General features: G+C 43.5%; 1 long non-coding RNA gene across 1 annotated transcript in view; it reads right to left on the bottom strand.

Annotated features, from left to right (window-relative positions):
* LOC135914222 (uncharacterized) overlaps window positions 1–23,137 on the bottom strand; it is a 176,890-nt gene that overhangs the window by 132,745 nt on the left and 21,008 nt on the right. Inside the window, exons 2-3 of the long non-coding RNA XR_011515035.1 lie at window positions 11,324–11,396; window positions 9,743–9,806 (exon numbers count right to left, since the gene is read on the bottom strand). This is a non-coding gene — a long non-coding RNA (uncharacterized lncRNA). The remainder of the gene's footprint in view (window positions 1–9,742; window positions 9,807–11,323; window positions 11,397–23,137) is intronic.

The raw sequence follows: 23,137 nt of genomic DNA, 5'->3' as shown, positions 1-23,137 counted from the left end.
TTCGTGGCTTTGCAATGTTATCATGTTAAAGAAAGTACTGCGTTATAAATAATTAAGTAAACATCAACGTTGCCCCACGGCAGGATTCGAACGCAGGACTTCCAGCCCAGAAGCCCGATATAAAGACCATCACGCCACGGACGCCGGGACAAGTAGAACTACTGCAATTAGAAGCAATTACACGTGCTTGCAGAAGCCGATTACCTTCTGCATTAAAAAAATTAATATGCTTTGAAATTTAGCCCAATTTAGGTCTAGATAAAGCCTAATAAACGAAGACACGAGAACGTCTGAAGCCGCAAACACAAAGATCAGGAAAATCCATGTGCTTCCCGTCATTCCCATAGCGGCAGAACGATCGCAGTGCTAGAGTTGCTTCTAGTAATTGTTGAAAACTGTGCACGCCGGCCTAACCACGAGAAACAAAAACTCGCGTTTTTCTTTTCCTCTCCCCGTTTGTAGACGCAGAAACTCTTCTAACGGTACTTGTCAGGAACGCGGCCAACTAATCGGCGTGAATGTGTGCATAACGGAAGAGGGTGCCAGCGTGTCAGAGTGCGTTAGCATGCTCAGGTGGGCGAGCTTTCTTATGCATTGAACTTGTCTTGAAGTTGCAGTTTGGGGATCTCATCGATCTTGAGATAAAGTCATGGGATGCATTCTTTCGTCGATCGCATTATAGCGCGTGCTATTGGACACATGATTTTATAGTTTCATTGACACAGCACTTAGAAAAAGTGTCTCGCTCATTTTTATTTTTCAGTCTCGCAAATTGAGCGTGATGAAAGAAAACGAAAAGCCTCAATAGAAGCAAAGTTTTCATGGCAGAAAATAGTTTGCTGTCGGGGATCTATATCTGCTCTAAAGTTCAACTGACCCGATGTTTGACGTCACAAGCAAAAAGAGAAAGAAAAAGAAGAAACACTTCTGGACACTGTTCTAGGCCTTGTTAGCAATGGCCGGCCGGGGTGGCAACGTGCCAGCCATTTCAGGCCGCTGCACGTGTTCCAATCCAACCGGGACGGGGCGCACTTCAGAGAACTGCGGATAACCGGCAGCCACGTGGCGCGGGGTCAGCTCAGGGGAGTTCTCGAGGGGAGGTAATTGGCGGAACCTCGCCATGAGCTTTTCGAAACACCAGACAATGTGCTACCCGGCATGCCACCCGGGACGGCACGGAGTTCTACGAAGCCCCTCTGACGTCGGCTCCGGACCATTACACCTGTGTGTGTGCGGCACTGAAACCTGGCAACACGTGTATGTGAGCCCGCCTCCTCCAAAAGGGCGGGTCATCTACAATGACGTCAAACTGTGACGTCAAGCAGAGCGCTTATAAGCAGCGATTGTCGGCTGCTAGTGTGTGCACGTCATCGGGAGCTGAGTGCTCGTTGTCGTGCTTGAAATGTACTCGTGAGCTGTGTGCTCGTAAGCTGTTTGCTGTATGTTAGTCTTTCGGGCTCCATTTGGGAGTCACGCTAGACTGTCGATGTAAGTCTTGTCTAAGATGTAAATAATGTAAATAAACCCTGTTCACGTAGTGCCTCCCAAGTTCATCCCTACAGCTACGACTGCCAAATCTTACATCTGAATGGCAGTGGTGACATCGGCCTACAGCTCGTAAATCGTCCGACAACTCTAACAAATGGTGGCAGCGGCGAGATCGTCCGACAAATCTAATAGCCTGTATGTTTTGTTCATCACGTACGCTGTCCAAGTGTAGCAGTGGGTAGATTTTGCTTTTCCAAGTTATTTGAAACAAACGTGAACGATAGGCACGGCGTTTCTAAATCGGATAAGAAACAGCGAAATGTTGCCCGGATCGCTTCTTGCGTCCACTCGCTGGACTAAGGAGAAAACACTTTGGAAAGAATACAATATATGGACTGCCGAGCGCGTACTTCCACCTGCTCCTCGAAAAATTGTCGAAAAATTGATTGAAAGCGCGTTCAATCAGAGTTTCCGCATTGATTCGCTCGATTCGAACCTTAGAAGTCAGCAAGAAAGAGGCAGAAGACCGCACTCCAGTGTTTGGTAACTTGAGAAAGCCTGGATCAATTTATTCTCAGTCCTATTTCTTCTTATTCACAGCGCATACACTTTCGGATTAAATTTAACAATTGCAACCAAATGTCACCAATCATCCCCTGTTGAGTGACTCAGTGACAGATTGCTTTATCGTCCATACATTTTCCTGTCTGCACCAAAACTAAATCTACAGTTAGCCTAATGCGAAATCGCTCACTAGGATCGGTTTCAAACGTTATTTATAGAAAAAGGTGTGCATGCAATTGAGAGTTTCATCAAATGGTACCCGTCAATGAATAAGGAGTACTGTCATTTCTTTATGGCAGAATGAATCAGAATACGACCTTTGCTTGTAGTATAGCAGCTATCATGTGCAAGATCTGCTGAATGAACTTCTGTACTATTGCTTGTCTTTATATTAGCATAAAAAATCGGAATAGTAGGCTCCCTTATGCCAACACATGAAAAAGGAAGCTTTTCTTGGCGTATTATTCCCTTCGTCCTACTCTTTTGCCTTAGATAGAGGAGCTGCAACCAAGACTCTGATGCCAGACACAAACACAGAATCCAGCACACGCATCTAAACTGACCTCAGTGCATAGCAGAAAAGTTACGGAAGGTGCTGATTCTAGTTTTTCTGTCTAGCATACTGGCATACTAAGTAGACAAACATCCTCCGCAATTCGGCCGGGTGAAATGAAGTCACTCAAACAAGTGTGTGGAGCCGGCAAACTGAAAGTGCAACCCGCAGCTGTTTTGGAAGGCAAACAAATCCTAGAATTTGATAAATCTTTTCATTTCGAGTGTGTACCAAGGTTGTCCCAGTGAAAGAGAGAGAATATTATAGGAAGGCAGGGATGTTAACCAGTCAATAGTCTGATTGGCTACCCTACGCTGGGGGAAGAGAGAAGAGGAAGCGAGAGAAGGGAGAGAGAAGGTGTAGATACATGTACGGACAGCACTTGAGTTAAAGACGCTCGCGCAAACCAGAAGTTTTGAGAAAGCATAAAAGTGCCTTCACTGCCTTCTGAGCCGATGATCGGCCGGGACGGTGTTCTAGTAACGTCTGTTCACTCAGAGGACGATCATCTAATTTCCTCAATGTGTTGGACAAAGATTGTCTTTGTGCTTGAAATTGAGGACAATGGCACAATAAGTGTTCAATGTTCTCCTCGCATTTGCAAACATCACATGCAGGACTATCAGCGATTCCAATTAGTGCTGAGTAGACATTCGTGAAGGCAACTCCAAGCCATGACCGACAAAGAAGAGACGCTTCACGTCGGTGTAGACCGGCTGGCGGTCTGAGTTGAAGTGTCGGGTTTAGTCTGTGCAGTCTTGTGCGCCTTGTATGTGCGGTGCTCCAGTCTGCTAAGGAGATCATGCGTGCTAAAATGCCTAGTTGTCTCGTGGCGTCAGTCCTTGAGAGAGGAATGGGGATGTAGCGCGGTCTTCTTGGTTTGATGTCCGAGCTGCCTTATCGGCGTCATCATTTTCTATGATACCGCAATGACCTGGTATCCACTGGAAATAGATATCATGGCCTTTTTTCTCTTAAGTGACGGACAAGTTTCACGATTTCGCACGTGAGCTGATCGTCAACTGCACGTCGGAGAAATGACTGCACACATTGCAAGGCCGGCCTTGAATCGCACAAGACTGCCCATTTTCTAGGACTTTCAGCCTTTATCACATGAAGCGCGTCGCGGAGAGCCGCGAGCTCTGCAGCTGTAGACGTAGCGATATGGGAAGTCTTGAACCACTGGGTTATTCTCATTGTTGGTATAAGTATCGCGCCATCGGAACTGGTTGATGTAGTTGATCCATCAGTGTAGACGTGTGTGCAGTCGCTGTATTCCTCGTACAACAGAAGTAAAGTTTGTTGCTTGAGCGCTGATGATGGCAAGTCCGACTTTTTCTGAAGTCCTGGGAGTGTAAAGTTTACTTGAGTACGGCGCATACACCATGGAGGAATAGAAGGCCTAGCCACAGGTGTGTAACCTGACCTGAGAGGGACACGCTGCGCGAAGATAGTCGCACTGAATGTCGTGTGGAGCCTATCTACTGACAGACTTGCGAGGTTGTGGCTAGGGGTGCCGGCGAAGTGTCTTATGTGCACGCGCATTGTTTCAATGCGAATGTGCGTTCTAATAGTGGAATCTTGAACTACTGCAATAACTTCAGTCGTTGACGCACTCCGCGGTGGACCAAGGCATATCTTGAGGGCTTGGGCTTGGATGCTTTGGATTATATTCAGGTTAGTTCTGCAAGTGTTGGATATGATCGGTAGGCTGTACCACAGGAATCCAATAAAGAGGACCCTGTACAGTTGCAGCATGGATTGTATTGGCACTCCCTAGGTTTTCCTGCAAGGAACTTGAACACATGGCAAATTCCTGTCAGGCGTTTTCTCACATAATTCACATGAGGGGTCGAGGAGAAATTTTTGTCAATGACCACCCCCAAAAAATGTGTTAGTCGTGCTGTACGAGATCAGTTTTCTGTCGACGGATATCACATATGGAGACATTAATTTCCTGGTAAACGCCACCACTGCACACTTTTCGTATGATATATGAAGTCCTTGTTCCTGAAGGTAGGATGATGCTAAAGTGGCTGCACTCTGAAGCCACGCGAGAAGTTGCAGTCGCGTCACCCCCGACGTCCAAATGCAAATGTCGTCGGCATAGACGGACAGCCTAAACGTGCATGGCAAGATGTCGGCAAGGGCAATGAGTGTTAGACTGAAGAGCGTTGGGCTCAGTACTCCGCCCTGAGGCACCCCACGGTTACTGTAATGCGGGGAGGTCGGGCCATCCTCTGTAAGTATGAAAAAGGATATCTTATGTAGATAGCTACGTATCCAAAAAAGGACTTTGCCGCCAAGTCCTACTGTCTCTAAGGCGTTGAAAATAGCTTCGTGCGTTACGTTGTCGTACGCTCCATTAACATCCAGAAACAGGGCAGCAAATTATCTTTTGCAGGACTTCTGGTGATCGACGTACGTCACCAAGTCGATAACGTTGTCAATGGAAGAACGGCCACGCCTGAAACCGGCCACTGCATCTGGATATACCTGGTAATGTTCGAGTTACTATTCTATCTGTGCTAGAACCATCATCTCCATTAGTTTTGCGATGCAACTGGCAAGCGCAATTGGTCGGTATGACGCAATGTCTACAGGTGACTTGCCAGGCTTGAGCAGTGGAATTAGGCGACTGGTCTTCCATTCCTGGGGAACAGTACCCGTCTGCCAGGAGCTGTTGAACAAGAGCAGGAGCACTTTCCGAACCTCTTCGCCAAGATTACATAAAGCACGGTAGGTTATATCGTCGGGTACTGGTGAAGATGAACGCTTGCACAAGGGCAGTGCAGCTTCGAGTTCCTTCATTGAGAAAGGACGGTCCATGCGGGGGTCGCGTGAAAGCGTTGAGGGGTGGAGCGTCGATGTTCCAGCGGAACTAGTTTCGCCAGCAATCACAGTTCCTCGATAGCTGACATTTGTGTACGCATGTCAGTGAATATTGCGTTTGTTGTTTCAAATGAAGTAGAGCCATATGGAATGCCCTCGATAGCGCAGCCTACTGTACATACCTTGGCTCTTTACGGCAACAACTGTCCAGCATCATCACTTGAATAAGATGTTTGCTCTCACTAGATAATATCCCAAGGTTATCATATGTGAATAAACATTCTCGCTCTCAGTTCCTTTTTCTTTCTCTGATTTAAATCAATAGTACCAACGTCCTAATACCTTTCCAGTTTTTCATCGCTCGTGTTCAGATTATTTCATTGCCTTTAATTTTTATTTCAGCAGTTACACAATAACTAAATGCTGTTCATACATCCTTCATGTATTTCTCTTCTGTCATTGGTAATTCTTTACCTATATATTGCACTATCTTGTTCCAGATCTCGTTCTATGTCATCTCTTCGGGCCTTTGAGATAAGATAATTTTGTATACAACTTATTCTTTTTGCACCCACTCGCATTTCTAGCAACAGGTTGCTTACGTGTGTCCTTCCTACATGGTTCTCCGTTGGGATTGGCAGCATGCACGAAATAAATAAATAAATTAATTAATTAATTAATTCCACAACAAATTAAAGTAACATTTTAATAAATAAATATGTTATTCCAATACGCAATGACATGCCCCGGACACCGTGTTGTTGCTGTAACATTGTATTGTTACAGTGACGCCTATTGGAGTGTACTAACCAGTGGAAGCAATTAAATCGTAACTAGCTCCTGGGATTGGACGTGTCCAACCGAGATATATTTATGAGAGATTCTGTAGTGGTACTCGAGATTTATTGTGACCACCTGGGGTTCTTTAACCTGCACCGAATGCATGGTACACGAGCGTGTTTTGCATTCCGTCCCCATCAGAATGTGGCCGCCAAGGCCGGAATCGAATCAAGACCCCGAAATCAGCAGCGCAGCGCCATAGTCACTTGACTACAGGCGGATTCGAGGAACAATTTTCGCCTATCCAGAGGCCGATGCCACCTTGTTCTCATGACGGCGTCCATCACTTAGCGCTTTCAAGCACTTGATAAAAATGTTCTTTTTTTACGCAGCGTGTACTCAATCCACATTTAACTTGGCACAGAAATTTGCTATAGTGTTCCCCCTGTGCTCGCAGAATTTGATCTTGGTGGCAATTGTAGAGACAGGTCAGGGGAGTTGGTTAAATACTGCGCTACTCGTAAAATACATTCGTAATTCTCCGGAGCACTTGCATGCGCAATTTATTGAAAATGCCACAAATAACGCACAAACTCTGAACACTGACTGCGTATTACCGATAACGTTACTCTTCATTTTTGCTTATATGTACAAGGTGCCTTTGTTAGTTCTCCTGGGACGTAGAACAGAGTAACTTTAACGTGGTATGCTACATGAAAATTGAGAAAAATAAACGAGAATTCAGTCATTATTCACAACGCTTCTAATTAAACCACAAGGGGGAAAGTTTGGCCACATATTACATACACTGAACATTCCTCCTATGTTCACCGAATCGAAAGTTGGTGTTTTGTAGAGTTGCTTTAGGACACTCCAAAAAATAATGGATAGCCGTGGAACGAAACTCTGGAAAGTTTGGATCAGTACCTTTTACAAAAGCTGTAATTAACCTACACAGATTAAACATTTACCATTCGCCAATCACCACATGCTGCTTACTTCAACGAATTATAGACAACATCGTTCAAGTCAGTTTCACCGAGGAGACCAAGAGAATGCCATTTAAATTTAATAATACATTAACTTATGGGGTTTTTACATGCCAAAACCACTTTCTGATTATGAGGTACGCCACAGTGGAGGTCTCCGGAAATTTCGACCACCTGGGTTCCTTAACGTGCACCTAGATCTAAGTACACGGGTATGCTCGCATTTCACTCCGAATCGAAGAGAACGCCACTAGAGTCTTGCATTACACATAAAAACGGGGGAACACGAGTGTTCAATAAATAAATTCAAAGCACACAATTAACCTATATGCACATCAAATCATCAAATTTTCAATGCCTCTCTCACCCGTAAGGTGGCCCCCACTTCGTTCAAATATGAAATCTGCCGTTTATACTCCTCACAAGGAAGTGTGGAAACTTTGTAATTATTTCATATGACGCCTATAAATATGCATTTCAGCAACTATATGTGCGATGTTTTTGAACGTACAGCATTTTCCAGGTGGTTGGTGAAGTACCTCGGCGTTAGAATAACCGATATATTACACCTGAAAGAGTATGTGAATATAATTGCAATTAAAGCTGCTGAGATGCTACATTTCTACTTAAGAGGTTTTAAACGTGCACCAAAATCTATAAAAGAGACATCACAGCTCGCAAATATAAGAAAAATACACTATATATACGCATATGAAGCGAGAAACCAATTTTCACATTTTCTCATTTACAAATACGGCCCTGTTAAAAGTGATGAAAAAGATTTCTCACAGTCAATAACAATTACGCTACCAGGACCTCTGTGATCTTGAACAACCTTGAGTGGAAGCCGCTATCGCGCCGTTGAAAGATATTAGGATAAAAGTAGTTCAATATAATTTAAAGTACAAGGGTCATCCGAAGCATCAAGTAAGGTCTGAATAGGATTGTTATTTGAGCAATATTTTTAGGCGTTATTTCGTATCACCTTGAAGAGGGGCTTTGATTCCTCCTTTATTAAAGTGCACCTTCCAAAAAGATTGCCCTATCAGAGACCATGTGCGAAGCCGGTGATTTTACGTCTTTTCGTCAATAAAATAAAATACCTTCAACTTCAAGGTGCTGACTGCGCCCTTCCGTCACTCAACTTCGAAGTCCTGCTGATTAAGTTCGAAGGAGCCTTCAATACGAGTGTGGAAACTACAAATAGTCTTCAAACTCCTAGCCTAAGCACCTCGCAGCGTCAAGCTCTGCGTTCCTATGAGTGGTGCCAATATCAGGGAATCCTATATGAAACTTCTAGTGGCCAATGCTCCCCACCAGCCTAAATCTCGAGCACGCTACAAATATATTCCAGCCTGCTCTTAGGGATGTAGAATGAGACTATTTTTCATCAATGTTTGATAGATGAAACAACTTGGTACGGGAAAGTTCGGCTCTTCACAAGTTATTCCGTGAATGTTTTTGTTTTATTGAAATGAAAATAAAAGAAACGTAGTCACTTTATAATGTTGACGGCTACTACTTTTCTCATAGCGGACTCAACAATATATAAAATATGTAAGAAAATGAAAAGACATTACTTCATACAGTCAGAAATCCATAGGATAGTCTGATACGCCCATGAACATAACAGTATAAAAGTCAAATGCAAGTTGCACCACAATGGGTTCATAAACAAAGTCACAAACACACACAAACGGCCGTGATGTAGAAGACTTCGGTGAGCATATAAACAGATGAGTATTTAGACAGTGTTAACAATAATTCACGCACAAAAAAGTATAACACGTAATATACAAGCACTAATAATTACAAATAATAGGTTCAAGTTCGTTTTCTTTCTCGTCGCCCCCCCCCCTTTATTTTTAACTTTATTCTCTCATGACTCAGCCTTCCGCGAATACATCCTCGAACTAGTTTCTGCTTTCATGTGCGGGCGAGTTATTGTGTGTGAGCATCTGAAAGAGCGTTCATTGTACCACTCTTTTTTTTCAGCGCTGCTGTATTATCCCGTCATCAATGAGAGAATGTGCCGTGAAACGTGTTCGGCACGCTTCTCTTTCAGCTGCCTTAAAATTGCTAAAAAAGTTTATTCGCTAAAAGCACCGTTATATGGACTAACTTGAAGGTTGGATTGATCGATAAGGCTGAATTTCTTAGTTTAGTAGAACTTGTTGTTGGGCGAGTTGGCAGATATTGGCGAACATTGTTTAACTGCGCGAACAAACGAACCACAAAGGCAGAGAGGGACAAGGACGGGCGCAGACTTGCAACTAAAGTTTATTCCACAATGTACACATATAAGTACACAGCCGACATGCACCACTGCGCGTGCGCGAAGTGGTGCATGTCGCGCACGCGCAGTCGTGCATGTCGGCTGTGTACTTATATGTGTACATTGTGGAATAAACTTTAGTTGCAAGTCTGCGCCCGTCCTTGTCCCTCTCTGCCTTTGTGGTTCGTTTGTTCGCGCAGTTAAACAATGTTCGCCTGAATTTCTTAACCTGGGACATTTTAGCTTTAAGGAATCACTTACGCAGTTCAGAAAGTTGGTTGCAGTGTCTCACTATGGAACAGCTGAATCCAATGCTTATACTTAACTGCAATGAAGACACGAAAAAACACAGGTAAGTTACATAGACTTGGTTCATAACCAGATTGATATAGCTGAGAAAATCATCAAGAATATTTTTTGTTTCATCAACAAGACGCCGGGACATGCACAGGCAAGGCAGGGTTTCCATAATTACGTCTTATGGGGTCTCTTAATTTCACTTGCCTCGTCCCAACCACTTAGCATCGCAAGTGTATTTGCTCCGTCTGACTAAATTGTTCAAGTTCAACACCGTCGTATTCTTCCTCAATTCATTTTGCATTCCGATAGGGCCAAAATGCAAAAACGATCATATACCATGCATTGGGTGCGCGTTAGAACACGGAGGGCCAACATTATTCCGGCGTCCCTCACTACGCTGTGCCGCATAATCATATTGTTCATAAATTGCAATATGTGCCGCAATGTAACTAATAAGGAGGTAGTGGATTTTCATTCATGGGTTGAATATCTGTTTTGTTTTCTCATGTTATCCACCTCTTCGTATAACTCAGCTCAAGGACAAGAATTTCGTTATCTGCCACAGGCAATCTCTAAAAATTCCAGGAAATGGTTCCAGGAATTGGTTCAGGTAAAGAGACAACACAAGCACAAAGAAAATTTGGGCTGTGCAATATTACACTAAAGACAATTACATTTTCATAAAATTATTAGCAATGCTTTTAGAAATTACATTAAAAAGGCCAAGTTACGTAAAAATACTGCCTCGCATGTATCATGGTTCTCTTTCATCGTTTCCTTGTTATATTTCTCTTTCTATCAGCTCTTTCGAACCCCGATTCCCTGAACCACTGCAGTGCAGTGTAGTGGAAACGGAAACTAATCTGTTTAACCCCCTTGCCTTTCCTTTCTTCTCTCTACTTTTTTTCTATTTGGATACACAGCAAATAAGAAACTCCTTTAACTAGAACTTTCTGATAAGGCACTAATAGGGGCTATAATATTAAGGCTAGGTAACTCAAGAAAATCTAAGTGAACTTTATAAAAAGTTCAGGAAACGAACCGCTACGTGCATACCTGTTTTGATTTGCTTATACGTTTCGTTCATCCGATATTCGATCAAATTCGCAAGCAAGTGTTAGGCAGAAAAAGCAACAGCTAGCAGAAGCTAATGTATTCCCCAGTCCATGCGGTGCATGCAGAGAAAGCGGCCCGCTGTCCAGGCACTTCCCCACGCATGAATATAATTAGTGCAGTCCTGCAAAAATTAGTCTCGAGATAACACTGAGTGCTCAAGGAATTAATGCTGTTACTCCAAAGACAGCAGTTAGCGGGACTAAGAGACAGGGACAAGACAAAAAAAAATGGGTGCCATCTGCTGACTGGTGTTGATTTAGATAGAGACAGATTTTTATGCACATCATGCTGGCGCAGTGAACGTAATCACCAGTTCACACGCGAATGCACAACGTAAACTCTGGCACAAGTTCTATACTTAATCATATACGTACGAATGACAGGATCAGCGCAAACTCTCATGCGATGGTGCAAAACAAAGCTCACCGCATCATCGTCGTGTCGCTCGTGTCAAGCTGTCAAGCTCGTGGTGACGTCAAACATTATTTGTTGGGTTTTCCTGGATACGATATAAGAATGCAAACGTAAATGCATGAACTGAAGGGCAAAATGACGCCACACACAAGTGCATGTTTTATATGTTCCCGCTAGTAGAGAATTTCGGCACCATCTCCTCAACTTCATTTGTGGTACAAACATGGAGTGCAAATGGTTAAGCATGCATGTGTGGTATAGCAGGGTGACCTGGAATGAAAGTGCGCAGTTTGTTTCGTCCCGATTCAATGCTGTCCTTGTTTTGAGCCTCTCATTGTGTTACTCAATGGCCATTTGCTACTCTCTTTCATGAGCTGCGACAGGCTTCAGACCACATACAGTCGAGTGCCTCTAGAACAAAACGACCTTTACAACGAAGGAATAATTCTGCCCCGGTTGTATTGTTGGATGTGTTGTGCACGACTTTTGCGACGAAGTGATCTGTATTGATTTCGAAGGTCCCAAGTACTTTCTTTAGAGGCGCTCGACTGTGCTGCACTTGATATAAATAGCGCTCAAGAGAAGGGGGTGGGGGGGGGCAATTAATTGCCGGCAAATTTTGCAAGACAGGGTCCACCTACAGTAAAACCATGCTACTCCTCCGCTTCTGTTTCAATTCGTAATCAGAGTAATATAAAAGAGGCAATCATTAAGAAGAATCTGTTTTATCAAAAAGGAGCTCGGACATGCGCAGGGAAGGCTAGGTTTCCATAATTACGTCTCATATGATGTCTCTTAATGGCACTTGCCTTGTCCCCACCACTCAGCGTCGCAAGTTTATTTATTTATTCATTTATTCGTTTATTTATTTATTTATTGTACCCTCAGGGTCAACAGATATTAAAGGGGGGAATGGTATAAAAACAGAAAAGCAACAATATTTTATATGCAAGAAGCAATACAGTGCCTCTAATTCTGCAATAATTAGAAGCATTGAAAAATTAGAAACTCCTGTCTGACTAAATTGTTTCTTTCAAAACCTACGTGTTACTCCTATGACTGAGTGGGCTTCCTGAGTCAGATAAATGTTCTTCCGCGCGCTGCAGACTTACTTACTCTAGACACATTTATTGCGTTTATAGTATTCAGAAGGCTTCAAACTTTGATAACAGGCTTTTTCACAACATTTTATTGCACTGGATACAGACAAGACTACCCGAGCTGACACACATAAAGGACCCACACAAAACACGGAGCATTTCAGCGTGTTGGACGCTATAATACTTGCACAACCAACCGGCCAATAAGGCGCTGATATTTCTTTTTCACTTTCTTGTGGTGGGTGAGCGGTACTTATTTGCAGAAAAAGCAGGAAAACAAAATAAGGTGGTTATCTTGACAGTGGGAGAAGGCTGCTGTTGCAATAAACGATCTTAGAGCCGAAGGAATCACTGAACTGCCTTTATTTTTCATTGTGGTGATCCCTTCTCGGGAAGTCCACAAAGTTGTTTACCTTCTCAACGCTTGATATGCGCTAGCTTCTTCATTTTGAAGGCAGCGCAAGGCAGATAGTGACACAGAGAAAATGAGCACATGGGGCAAGCGCTGAACAGCTGACTGCGTGAGCCACTGATCGAATGATCAAATTCTTACCTCTCGACGTGTAGCTTAGTGAACCTGATAAAACCAAGTTTGCCTCTCTGCTTTTTTTTATTTCCCTTTCCCTCTCTGGGTATGGCTCCCTGAAACTGCTGTGCTAGCTTCTCAAACATAATTGACATCAGATGGCCTGAAGCATGGTGACGAGTACGCTCTGAATCCTTCACGGTTAACAGTTCCTGCTGCATCAGCGAAGGAACTGCAAGCTCAGAGAATGTTTTCCGCATTTACTGTGAGGAAACTTGTTCGTGGCACCGAGGGTAACGTCATTTACGTCAAGGTACCACGCAGCGTTCTCCAAGGAGTGAAACGCCTTGCGGGTATTCCTCGCTGGCTCTAAGACTCTCTTTAGTTAGCAAGGTGAATTACGTTTGATGTGCCCCGAGGGTGGGACGGTTTCTTCCTCATGCAACGAAATCCACTTTAGGTACACAACAACATTTTCTTGCGTTTCTCTGGAGTACAAGAGCCTTGCGAGTGTACCGTTACTACGAGGAGGTGGAAGTGTACAAAATCATCTATCGAGTACTCTCGTGATGTTACATATGTCACATTGTTGTCCTCTATATTCACAGCTCTCACAGTGCAGCTGCAGGTAAGCGAGTATAAATAAGGAGTTACTTTTTAGCGTGAAGCTGAGCTGCCCGACAATAAACAGGCCACGATGATGTCTGTGCCTGATTCTGACACACCGAGGCGTTTTCATAAATTATCGCGCTTACCAGCATATGCAACATAAAAATGCGAAAGGGTTAATTTTCATTATTTCCTTAAACTGAGCCAAACATTCTCTGAAGAAACAGCATACACGTTCAAGTGCTTTCAAGTCATAGCGCTAAGGAACAATGTCTAGAAAATCTTGGCTGTCAAGGCATTTAAGCCCAAGTGATATTTTGTAACAGAACTCAAGGACTAGGTGTCTATAAGACTGAAGAAGCTTGGTGAATCATTGGCTGACAGCCCTACGTGCGACACATACAGCTGTGCCGAGACATTCACAGACTTTAGCTTCTTATAAGCATTTCCATACGTCCCTCCTAGATCCTTCTCTTGATGACTTGTTTGCGCATAATTCTCGTTTTAGAATTGTCTGCTTCTACATAAGCTAAAGACGGCGCAAAAGAAGCAAAACGCAGAAGCGCGTTTAACCCAGCCATCGGTATGTCATTCATGATGTTGAAATATGGCGATGTTTATGTACCGCCACGGACGCATTCGAAAACCTTTAGCGCACAGTATTCTCGTTCTCGATTCTCTGTATAGCCAGCATAAGCTGTTATAATTGATTCTTGCGTCTGACGTATAGCCTAATTGCTGTGAAGTTTAAGATTGGGCGGAGAAACTCCTAATGTCATCAGTCTTTGCAGATGTGAACGACAGCTGGCTTATAAGGTATTTCTCACGGTATACAAGGCGCAGAGATGAATAAATCAATTTCAATTTTAATTTAATATCAATTTCGACGATAGAAAGGCATAGAGGTTATCTTCCCTACAGGCGTAGAGAGAGATGGGGGAGTGAAAGACAGAGAGAGAATACAAATTTCAATCAATAACACGCGTATCTGCGTATGGTCGGGCAATCAAGTCTGTCACCTTGAGATACCACAGAAATGCTCCTGAGGTATTCTAGATTGATTTAGCTGTGCTTCCAGGCTCCAAGGGACATTTGCTTTGGCACAAGACCAATTGTCCTGTCTCCCACAACTGCCGCTTCAACGAACGACACCATACGCTCCTCTGGGGCTCGAGCATGAACCGAAAATATATTCGGGTTCTAGCCTTACAGCTGTGCGTGCACGAAACTCAAAAGGAAATTTTCAGTCATGACTACCGAGCAATTACTGAATTCGACACGTATCATGTAGTCAAACAAAGAGCCGAAAACAGCTAAACTTTCGCTCTGTTCGCACTGGATACCATTGCCTGAACTTGATAAACGTGTTCTGGTAAAACGTTGGGAATGCATGATGGAGTAAAAGTTTTCTTCTGCTTTTTTAGAGAATGTAACATCGTTTTTTGGGGCTTTATAATCGTTTCATCCGCTATGGAGACACCCGTTAGAAAACGCAAGATAAAAAACAAGAAAACGCAAAATATTTGAAAGAAAATACTGTAATAGTCTCAACATTTCAGGACAAAAGTAGCATTTAAACATAGGATTTCGTGCAAAATAAAAGGCTGTGCCACCTCAAGAAAATAAGTTCAAAACTTGAAATATTTTACATCATTCGTTGCTTGTCAACTCCTCGCCTCTCATCTAACGAACAGTTTTCTCTTTATTTATGCCCGGCCATGTGTTTGCCAGTCACGCATTAACGTGTCCTCTGCTCTGCTTGCTCTTTATATTGTGCTTACTAAGTTGTGACAGCTGAAAATTTCCGTACTACATACCATTTACTAAACTTTTCTTCTGCCCATAACTGCCTTTCCCTGTGGATTCGTCCATACGATTGAGCGTATCAATGTGTGATCAGGGCTAAGAGAGATGCCTTCATTGACAGTGAACATTATTGAGCAAACAATTATAATCAATAATCAATAATAAGTGAATGGGGGTTCAAACGCATACGCAATATTTTTTGCGCGCACAATTATTCACTGAGACAATCTTTCCTCAGGTGTATTTTGGCCAAAGGATTTTGAGTGAGTTTTGTTCAGTACATTGAGGTCTTAGAACTAATGTATTTTTTGTAAGCTTCCTTTCCTTGTCTGGCTTTTTGTCGTACCCCCCTTTCTTCTCCATACCATCATTGCTTTAGGCCATAAGCACACGCACGTACTTGAAATCGATGTTGTAATCACACGCACATTTTCTTTTGATCCCTTTCGTAGGCGGGAAAAGGGCACGTGCTCTATCGTCATGGGGGTCAATCGCTTGGCTACCGGCATGCGTATTAAGTACAGAAGTGTATTTTTTTTCTCAAGTTTGTTCACCAATTAAACATTTTTCATTTTTTTGCAAGCTCAATCATTTACTGTTTGTTTTTTCACCAACTTACTTTTCACAAACAGAACAGAACTGTGACTTGCCTATGGCGCGTTGGGGTCTCCGTGCAAAGTAGTTTTTTTTTTCTTTCAGCTAACATTGCAAACTCTAAGTACTCTTTTAGGAGACCTTGGTCGCTAAATCACTGCCAGTAATGACAAATCAGACATTGATTTTCATTACTTTTGAAGAAGTGCTCAGATTCATCTGTCCGTTCATTTCACAGCTAAAGCCAAATGGTCCATAATGCACTCGCATAAGTGCTTCCCGCACTTCACCGCCGTGGCTTCGAAGAGACTCCAAATGTCTGGGATGTCTAAGTGGCGCGCATTCTGCGTCTTTCAATAGATCCTCGTTCAAGTCGAACGTTTCTAATAACCATGGCAATTCAGCAGACTTCTCGTTTTCGTCGCCACCTTTTTTTGTTCGCTTGATTCTAATAAGAGATTCGTTTCCGATCAGTCTGATGTATTGCGCCTTGAACCGGCCTTCCCCCCCCCCCCTCCCCACACTCGTGCGCAAAAAGTGAACAGGCGTCTGACTTGGTTATGAAGGAGAAAAAATTTAAATCTCAGCTGTCTCAATTTCTCGTTTCCTTCCCTCTTCGATCTATATATCTAGGCATTCGTAAGAAAAAAAAATGACGGCACTGGCGCGCAAGCTTGGGGAATCCACTTTCAAATAACTTTTCTTGTTGCTTCAGCTCAATCTGTGTGACCCGCCAGCCATTGAAGTCATATGGCAAAAGCAGAATTTTAAAATGTCTTCGGTGGCTCGAGTTCAGCTCACTACCGACAATGTACGTTCCATGCCCCATAAAAAAAAAATGATACCCAAGTCGTTCCATACAGTGTGTTCGATTTCCTTGGAATTACTTTCATTCCCAGTCACTAAATATTCTTTGAGCTTATGCGGCTTCATTGACTCGAGCGAAGCGTGGCAATCGTCTAGCTATGCGTCAGCTTCTAACATCGGCCGCCCCACTCCTTAATTGACTTCATATGCAGCGAATGTCTCAAAAACTCGCCTTAATTTCGCGTATAGTGCACTGTTAAGCGTTCACTTTAAATCATTCCGATGTAAATTTGTGAAACAATACAATAATGAAGCCGTCATAACTAACCGAGTGTACCTCGTAGTAGACAATATCGAGAAATGTACTGCAAAACGTTTGTTAACCGGCCTCGTTGGTACGACGATACAGTAAGGCAAACAGCGCAAGAACAGCATGACAGATTACGGGAATGGACGACACGGGCGACACAGCACCCGTATCAGATTTCCAAATCTTTTGTTCAGATTTTTTTAGCTTTCTGCACTATAGCATACAGAAGCCATTTCACAAAACAAAAATGCTCCTTCTCACTATATCACATGCAAAGCCGACGATCTCTTGGTTGTAATTTGTGCAAGACTGTTTTACGTACGGCTTCGTTATACATTGGCAGAACTGTCGGAAGCAGTGGCATCAGCGGCTTCGGCATGAAGATAGTACTAAGGTTTGTTAAGATCGTTGACTCTTCCATTGCTCATGATTTGTTTCGAACAACCCTTTTTTATTGCGATGGTACTTGTACGAGAACTCTGGGCGCGTTTACGCGGTGCCGCCACCGTGATGCTCTGGCGTCGACGACACATGCGCAGCCTATGATCCGAGAGATGAAGGCCACGTGATCTGGTGCGAGTTTGACGGCGAGAAGTGAAGTCGAGAAGTCGAGTGTCTTGTTCGATAGGCGTATTAGAAGGTCTCTCAAGACGTGAGTGAGGAGCACTCCGCTTAGCTGGTCGGCTGCAAAGACGACGAATTCAAACTGGCGCACCATCATGCTCCACTCAATTGGCTCGGCACTGAAGCTGGGGCAGCGTTCTGTTTTCCCCTGCTGGCGGGAGCGTTGTGCGCATGCGCAGTAGCGTTCCTGCTGAGGAGATGTGTGCTTACACGCATCAGAGCGTAACGAACTGTGAACGATCGAGAAAAAGCTATCATATAACATAGATGGTTTTTATTCTTTAATAATTTTACACTACACCCACCCTAGAAATTAGTTCTTAGAAAGGTTCAAATAGTAGTCGTAGTTTATAACTCATATACTATATTACATGAACAGTAACTATCATCATCAGCCTTTCTTTATATCCACTGCCAAGACGAAGGCCTTTCCCTAGGACCTCTAACTGCCACCATCCTTCTTTTTTTTTAGAATTTCTTAACCCACTCTGCCACGTAGCAGATCTGACCACCGCCTTGGTCAGGTGTTCCGCAATCGCTTGGTGCTGATGGCCATGGGTTTATTGCAAGGCTCACGAAAGAAGTATAGGCCGAGTACTGCACAAGGATACTTCCTGCTCTGGTCAAGGAGTGTCTTGGCTGGAAGGAGTGTCTTGGTTCCTGGTTCGAGTCCCGGACAAGAACGAATTTTTCGTCAACTGTGAGGCTTTTTTTCTGAGAAATCAGTATAGGCTCCCTTTGTAGCTTCGTGCACCAAAGGAAGCCAACTTCTCCCTTTGAGTATCTTGGCTGAAGCTTAGTGAGCCCTGCTAATTTGGTAGCACTTGGACTAGTATAGCCCCACTGGCTCTCGGCAATATTTTTTGGCGGTGTCAGGCGCCATTGGAGGCCTGAAGGTGCAGTGTACTGGAGGAGGATTCAAACTTACGACGCCCAGATTAGAGGCCTGAGATTCTACCTCTGCTCCAAGCCACCACCCTATAACATTGTACAACAGTATAAAAGTAGTAGCACTGCAGTTCTAATTTGTTTTCTATGTGCTGTCTGTTCTCAGCTGTTTTAGAGCACTTACGTCACTAAACCGACTTTCGCGTTCGTGTTACCTTTTATTTGTTCATTGCAGGTTTACCTCACGTGTAATAAATAATAGTTCGGCTAAAAGGATTAGTGAGATGCCGGCACCGTCTGAAGGCGCCATGTTCTTATAAATTTCGTATGAAAAGCAATACTGTAGGCAGCTAGGGTTAAATGAAGTCCAAGTAACAATATTGCGGTACAGTCTGCAATTAAGCATAATATTGCAGTCGTAGTGGCCTACAAAATGAATACATTCACTTATGTTCACTTTCACTAGAAAATGTTTGTTGTATGAGCAAGAAAATGAGCAAGAAAAGAAACATTAATTGTTCCTTTGTTTACGCTCAGTTTGCTACACGTCTTTGTATGCAAGCGCCACCTCTCTTCGTTTCGTGTCATCTCGAAGATCAAGCTCAATTGCCGTCTGTGGAAATTGGTGTTGAAGAGATGTCAAAATAGGTGCAAGTTAACGATGCATGAGGAATCTGCTGATAGTAAAAGTGTCGTCGGGGTCGGCTTAGGAGCACCGAGGCTTTGTACTGGCTGGAACATCAGCAGCAGCTAATGAGCGAGCCAGAGTGGCAATTCATTCCTATGGGAACAGTACTTTGCCTAGATGAAAAACAAAAAGGCATTATGTGGGGATGACGTTCCGACGCAGGGATTATGGTGCTGAACTGCGCGCAAGAATGCTGCTCCATTAAGTTTGTTCCACTTCTTCATTCTCTTGCAGTTCTCGGCGAATGCAATTCGCGTGGTCGTAGAGGCATCGCAAGTGCTCAGTTAACTGGAAGTGATCGATGCACGTAGGAGAAAACGCCAGCTTGTTAGCCTTTATTAAAACACATTCGTACACTGGGTACTGTCTTCCACATTTCCAAGTTATCAGCGTTATTCGCACGTGCGTCTGCACTAACCGTTAGCTACGCCAGTTGGCTGGAATTTGGTCTCTTGACCTCAGGTTTTCTTTGATTGTTCGTGTGTTCAGTTTAAATTGTATCATATCGATTTTCTTCAAATCCAATTATCCAAGTCGAATAGCGATGTTTCGAAGTCGCCTAAATCCACATTTTCCTTTATCCACGCGGAGCTCAGTTTCAGATCATCTGCTGCGTTTTCATTACGATTCGAAGCTTCTTAAGTGAAACGAATTACCCATACAAAACAAAATATCACCAGGAGGGATATTTTATGCCACTATCTGTACGAGTTTATTAATGGGCGCTGCACTATTATGTGGGTGTGCGAGGCTAATTTCTAACGTATTCTGGCTTAAAACAGTCATTTGCGCACAAATAATTTTGTCTTGGAAATAAATATTCGTATGAAATCTTTTTAGACCACAATGGATTTCTCGGTATTGCTTACTCGCATTCAATTCAACAATTGAGTGAGCGAAGGAAGCATAACCAACAATTTAATTGAACGCAAAGCGACCGCAGCGCTCGTCAATCTTATTCCAACTTTAGCTGCTGCTGGCGCTGTTCACACTTGATGTAATGACACAACCCAGCACATCTTCTCATAGTTCTATAAAAGAACTGCTGACTTAACAAGAAATATCTGCATTTTACACGTTCTATCAGTGAAGAATGAAACTAGTGTTATAGACAAAACGTTCTTAGCCAGTCGCATATTCACCATGCCTTGGTTCTTCCAGAAAGATGTCAATCCAAAGCCACCACATCCCGGTATTGCCAGGTATGCACAACGGCATGGCAGCGCCGATTTTTCCTGTAGGCGACCGTGACAAATTATTATCCCGGCACTGTACTTATTTCGCAATAGCATAAAAATGCAGTTAAAAGCAGGCGTCATAGATGTAAAGCCTAACAGAGAGCTTTAAGGATAACAAAAGTAACAGTGAATGAATCATCGCTGAAGAATAACATAACGGCCATAGTTCTGGCACGAAAGAATTATTTTATCCTCTCACGTTTTCCGGTATTTGGCGTTAAATATATAGGCGGCATTCGTCACACTTTATGGCAATTTGTACAGCGGTAGCTATTTCTGAGACGACTTGAATTTGTGCGCCTCACTATATGCATCCGCCTGAGTGTCCACCTTGTTTGAAAACTCCATGTGCAAGGCGTTGTGTTCTGCATGCGCGACGGCGACATGCCGACTCGTTTTTGTACAAAGAGAATGGACATCAAAATCAGGATTCCTCTCGATTAAGCTGCTTAATAGTTCAGAAGCGGAATGTCCCGGAATGTCAGAAAGCCGGCTACACGACGTTAGTCACCTCACCGTCCGTACGCTACTAATTACTTCATGTCTCATCCCCCCCGCCCTTGAGTTTTCCGATGGTTAGGTTAGGTTAGTTTACCAATGGCTTCTGATTTCTCAACCCAGCCGCTGAAACGTACGATGCACTCTTTTAAAACCAGCGCCAAAGAAAGGTTAGTTCGGCACTGTTGCGTCGCAGCAGTTCGTTTGCAGGAGCACCCCCCCTCTCTCTCCCTCTCTCTCTCTCTCTCTCTCTCTCCATGCGATGCGGACAATGTGTCGCCAAAAATAAATGTTTTATTCTTTTTTCTTTTCTCTCACTCTCTCTCTCTCTCTAGGGGCCACCGACAACTCGACAAAATTTTGCGCAGTTTGCGTACCAGCCCATTAGTCTTGGAAGCGCATGTCATGTGTATAGTCTCTCGGGAACTCAGTCAGATAACATACCGTAAAACGCCGTATACAGTACGAGATATTTCTGGAGGCCACGTACATGGCATTTCCACATTTTGGCAGGTTGTTATTTTTTTCCTCTTTGGAGGCGTGTGTTTCATAGATAAATCGATGGTTTCGTGTCATAGTTGTATCGGTCTGGTACTTAGATTATCAATACTCTAAAACAAAAGAAGAACGTTTACAGATTGTGATCTATTGATCTCTATCTTTGTAGTTCTTTAGTATCTGCATGTCTTCATATATGAGTTTGCATGCTTCATAATAATACGGTCTGTGTCAAGTGTTTCTTCTATGAATCCGTGGCTTTGCCGGTCCGAAATTTATTCCGAGGCTGGCAACTATTGATGCTATAACGAGGTTATGTTGCTCACAGAGATCTAGCATTGACTTCCCATTGTTGTCGGTATAGATACTGTATGTCGACATTCATGTCACCTAATAGGATAATTTCGGCATCATTCCCGAAACCCTTATTATCAGCACTTATGCATTCCACTAACTCTTGATTCTTCTCTGCGCAATTATTTCCTGTCCACAAATACGTTTACGCCCAGCCAAGTATTTTTTTTTCGCTCATTGTACCTGATAACCAAAGTTGCTCCTGACATTTTGAATTTACTCTTTTCCATTTGGCTCCCTCATATATGAGCATTCCAACCCTTCCCCACCCTTTCTTTCCGACATAGGTCTGTTGCAACCTCCCCAAACATAATTCTCAATTACTGGCGGCTCTTCCGAATTTCCAAAGTGCGTTTCTGTAACCGCATACGCTTTTATTCGTTCTCTATATAACTTCTCCTCAATCTATGCCCCCTTTTCGTTTCTTCTGTCTGCTTTCTAGACTCGATCCGTACTTTTTACGCAAGGCGAAGGAAGCTGGAACGAATGAATGTCCGCAATTTACCGTATCAGCAATGAATCGCTTGTGCCGTCGCTAGAGTGCGATGTGGTCACGTACCCCGAATGCGAAGCCTCGCGTGGGAATTAATGGCCTGTCAGTGATAAGAGAGCCGCCATGCTGTGTATAATGTGCAGGGCTGTACGTTTGCGGTTCTTTGCAGCGCGCACGTATTTCACATGATAAGGCATAACTTGTCTGAAGGCATAGCGGCGCTCTCTTTTGGCAATATGAACATGAGGCCGCGCGACGAAATGCATCTTGTTATTGTTTGATGCATTCGTGTTTGCTTGAATTTTGAAGGAAGGCTCTGGGCACTTGCCCGCTTATTCTCAGTGGCTCTAAATCAGAGAGTAATAATGTTGGCGATAATCTAGTGATCAAGCAACGAGCGGCAAAATGGAAAATGATAGGTGTAAGATTACCACAGAATGTGTTGGCGCTATGCTACGTGCAGCGCAAACGGGGAATGCAAAACGACGAAGACGATGAGGGCATCCGTGGCGTCGTCTTGCCTGCCCCGTTTGCGCCACACATCCGGTGATGCAGTTTGCTTTGAAGAATGTCGCGGTGCATATAAGAGGTCAAGCGGGTGCAGCTTATATTAAATCCAGCCCATAGATTAAGAGAAAGAGCAGGAATTTGATATAGGCCATGTAATACGTGAAACAGGTAAAGTTTGCATTGCGAGAATATTTTAATCGGCGCCAAGATAGAAAACCGTAGTCGAGAACGGCTAAGGCTGCGGTTAGACTACAAAGTTCACAGGCATTGGTCAAAGTCGTCT

The sequence above is a fragment of the Dermacentor albipictus genome, chromosome 6 (genome assembly GCF_038994185.2).
Source record: "Dermacentor albipictus isolate Rhodes 1998 colony chromosome 6, USDA_Dalb.pri_finalv2, whole genome shotgun sequence".
Lineage (NCBI taxonomy): Eukaryota > Metazoa > Arthropoda > Arachnida > Ixodida > Ixodidae > Dermacentor > Dermacentor albipictus.
Note: the sequence above shows the minus strand (reverse complement) of the source record. Positions and strands in the feature narration are given on the sequence as shown.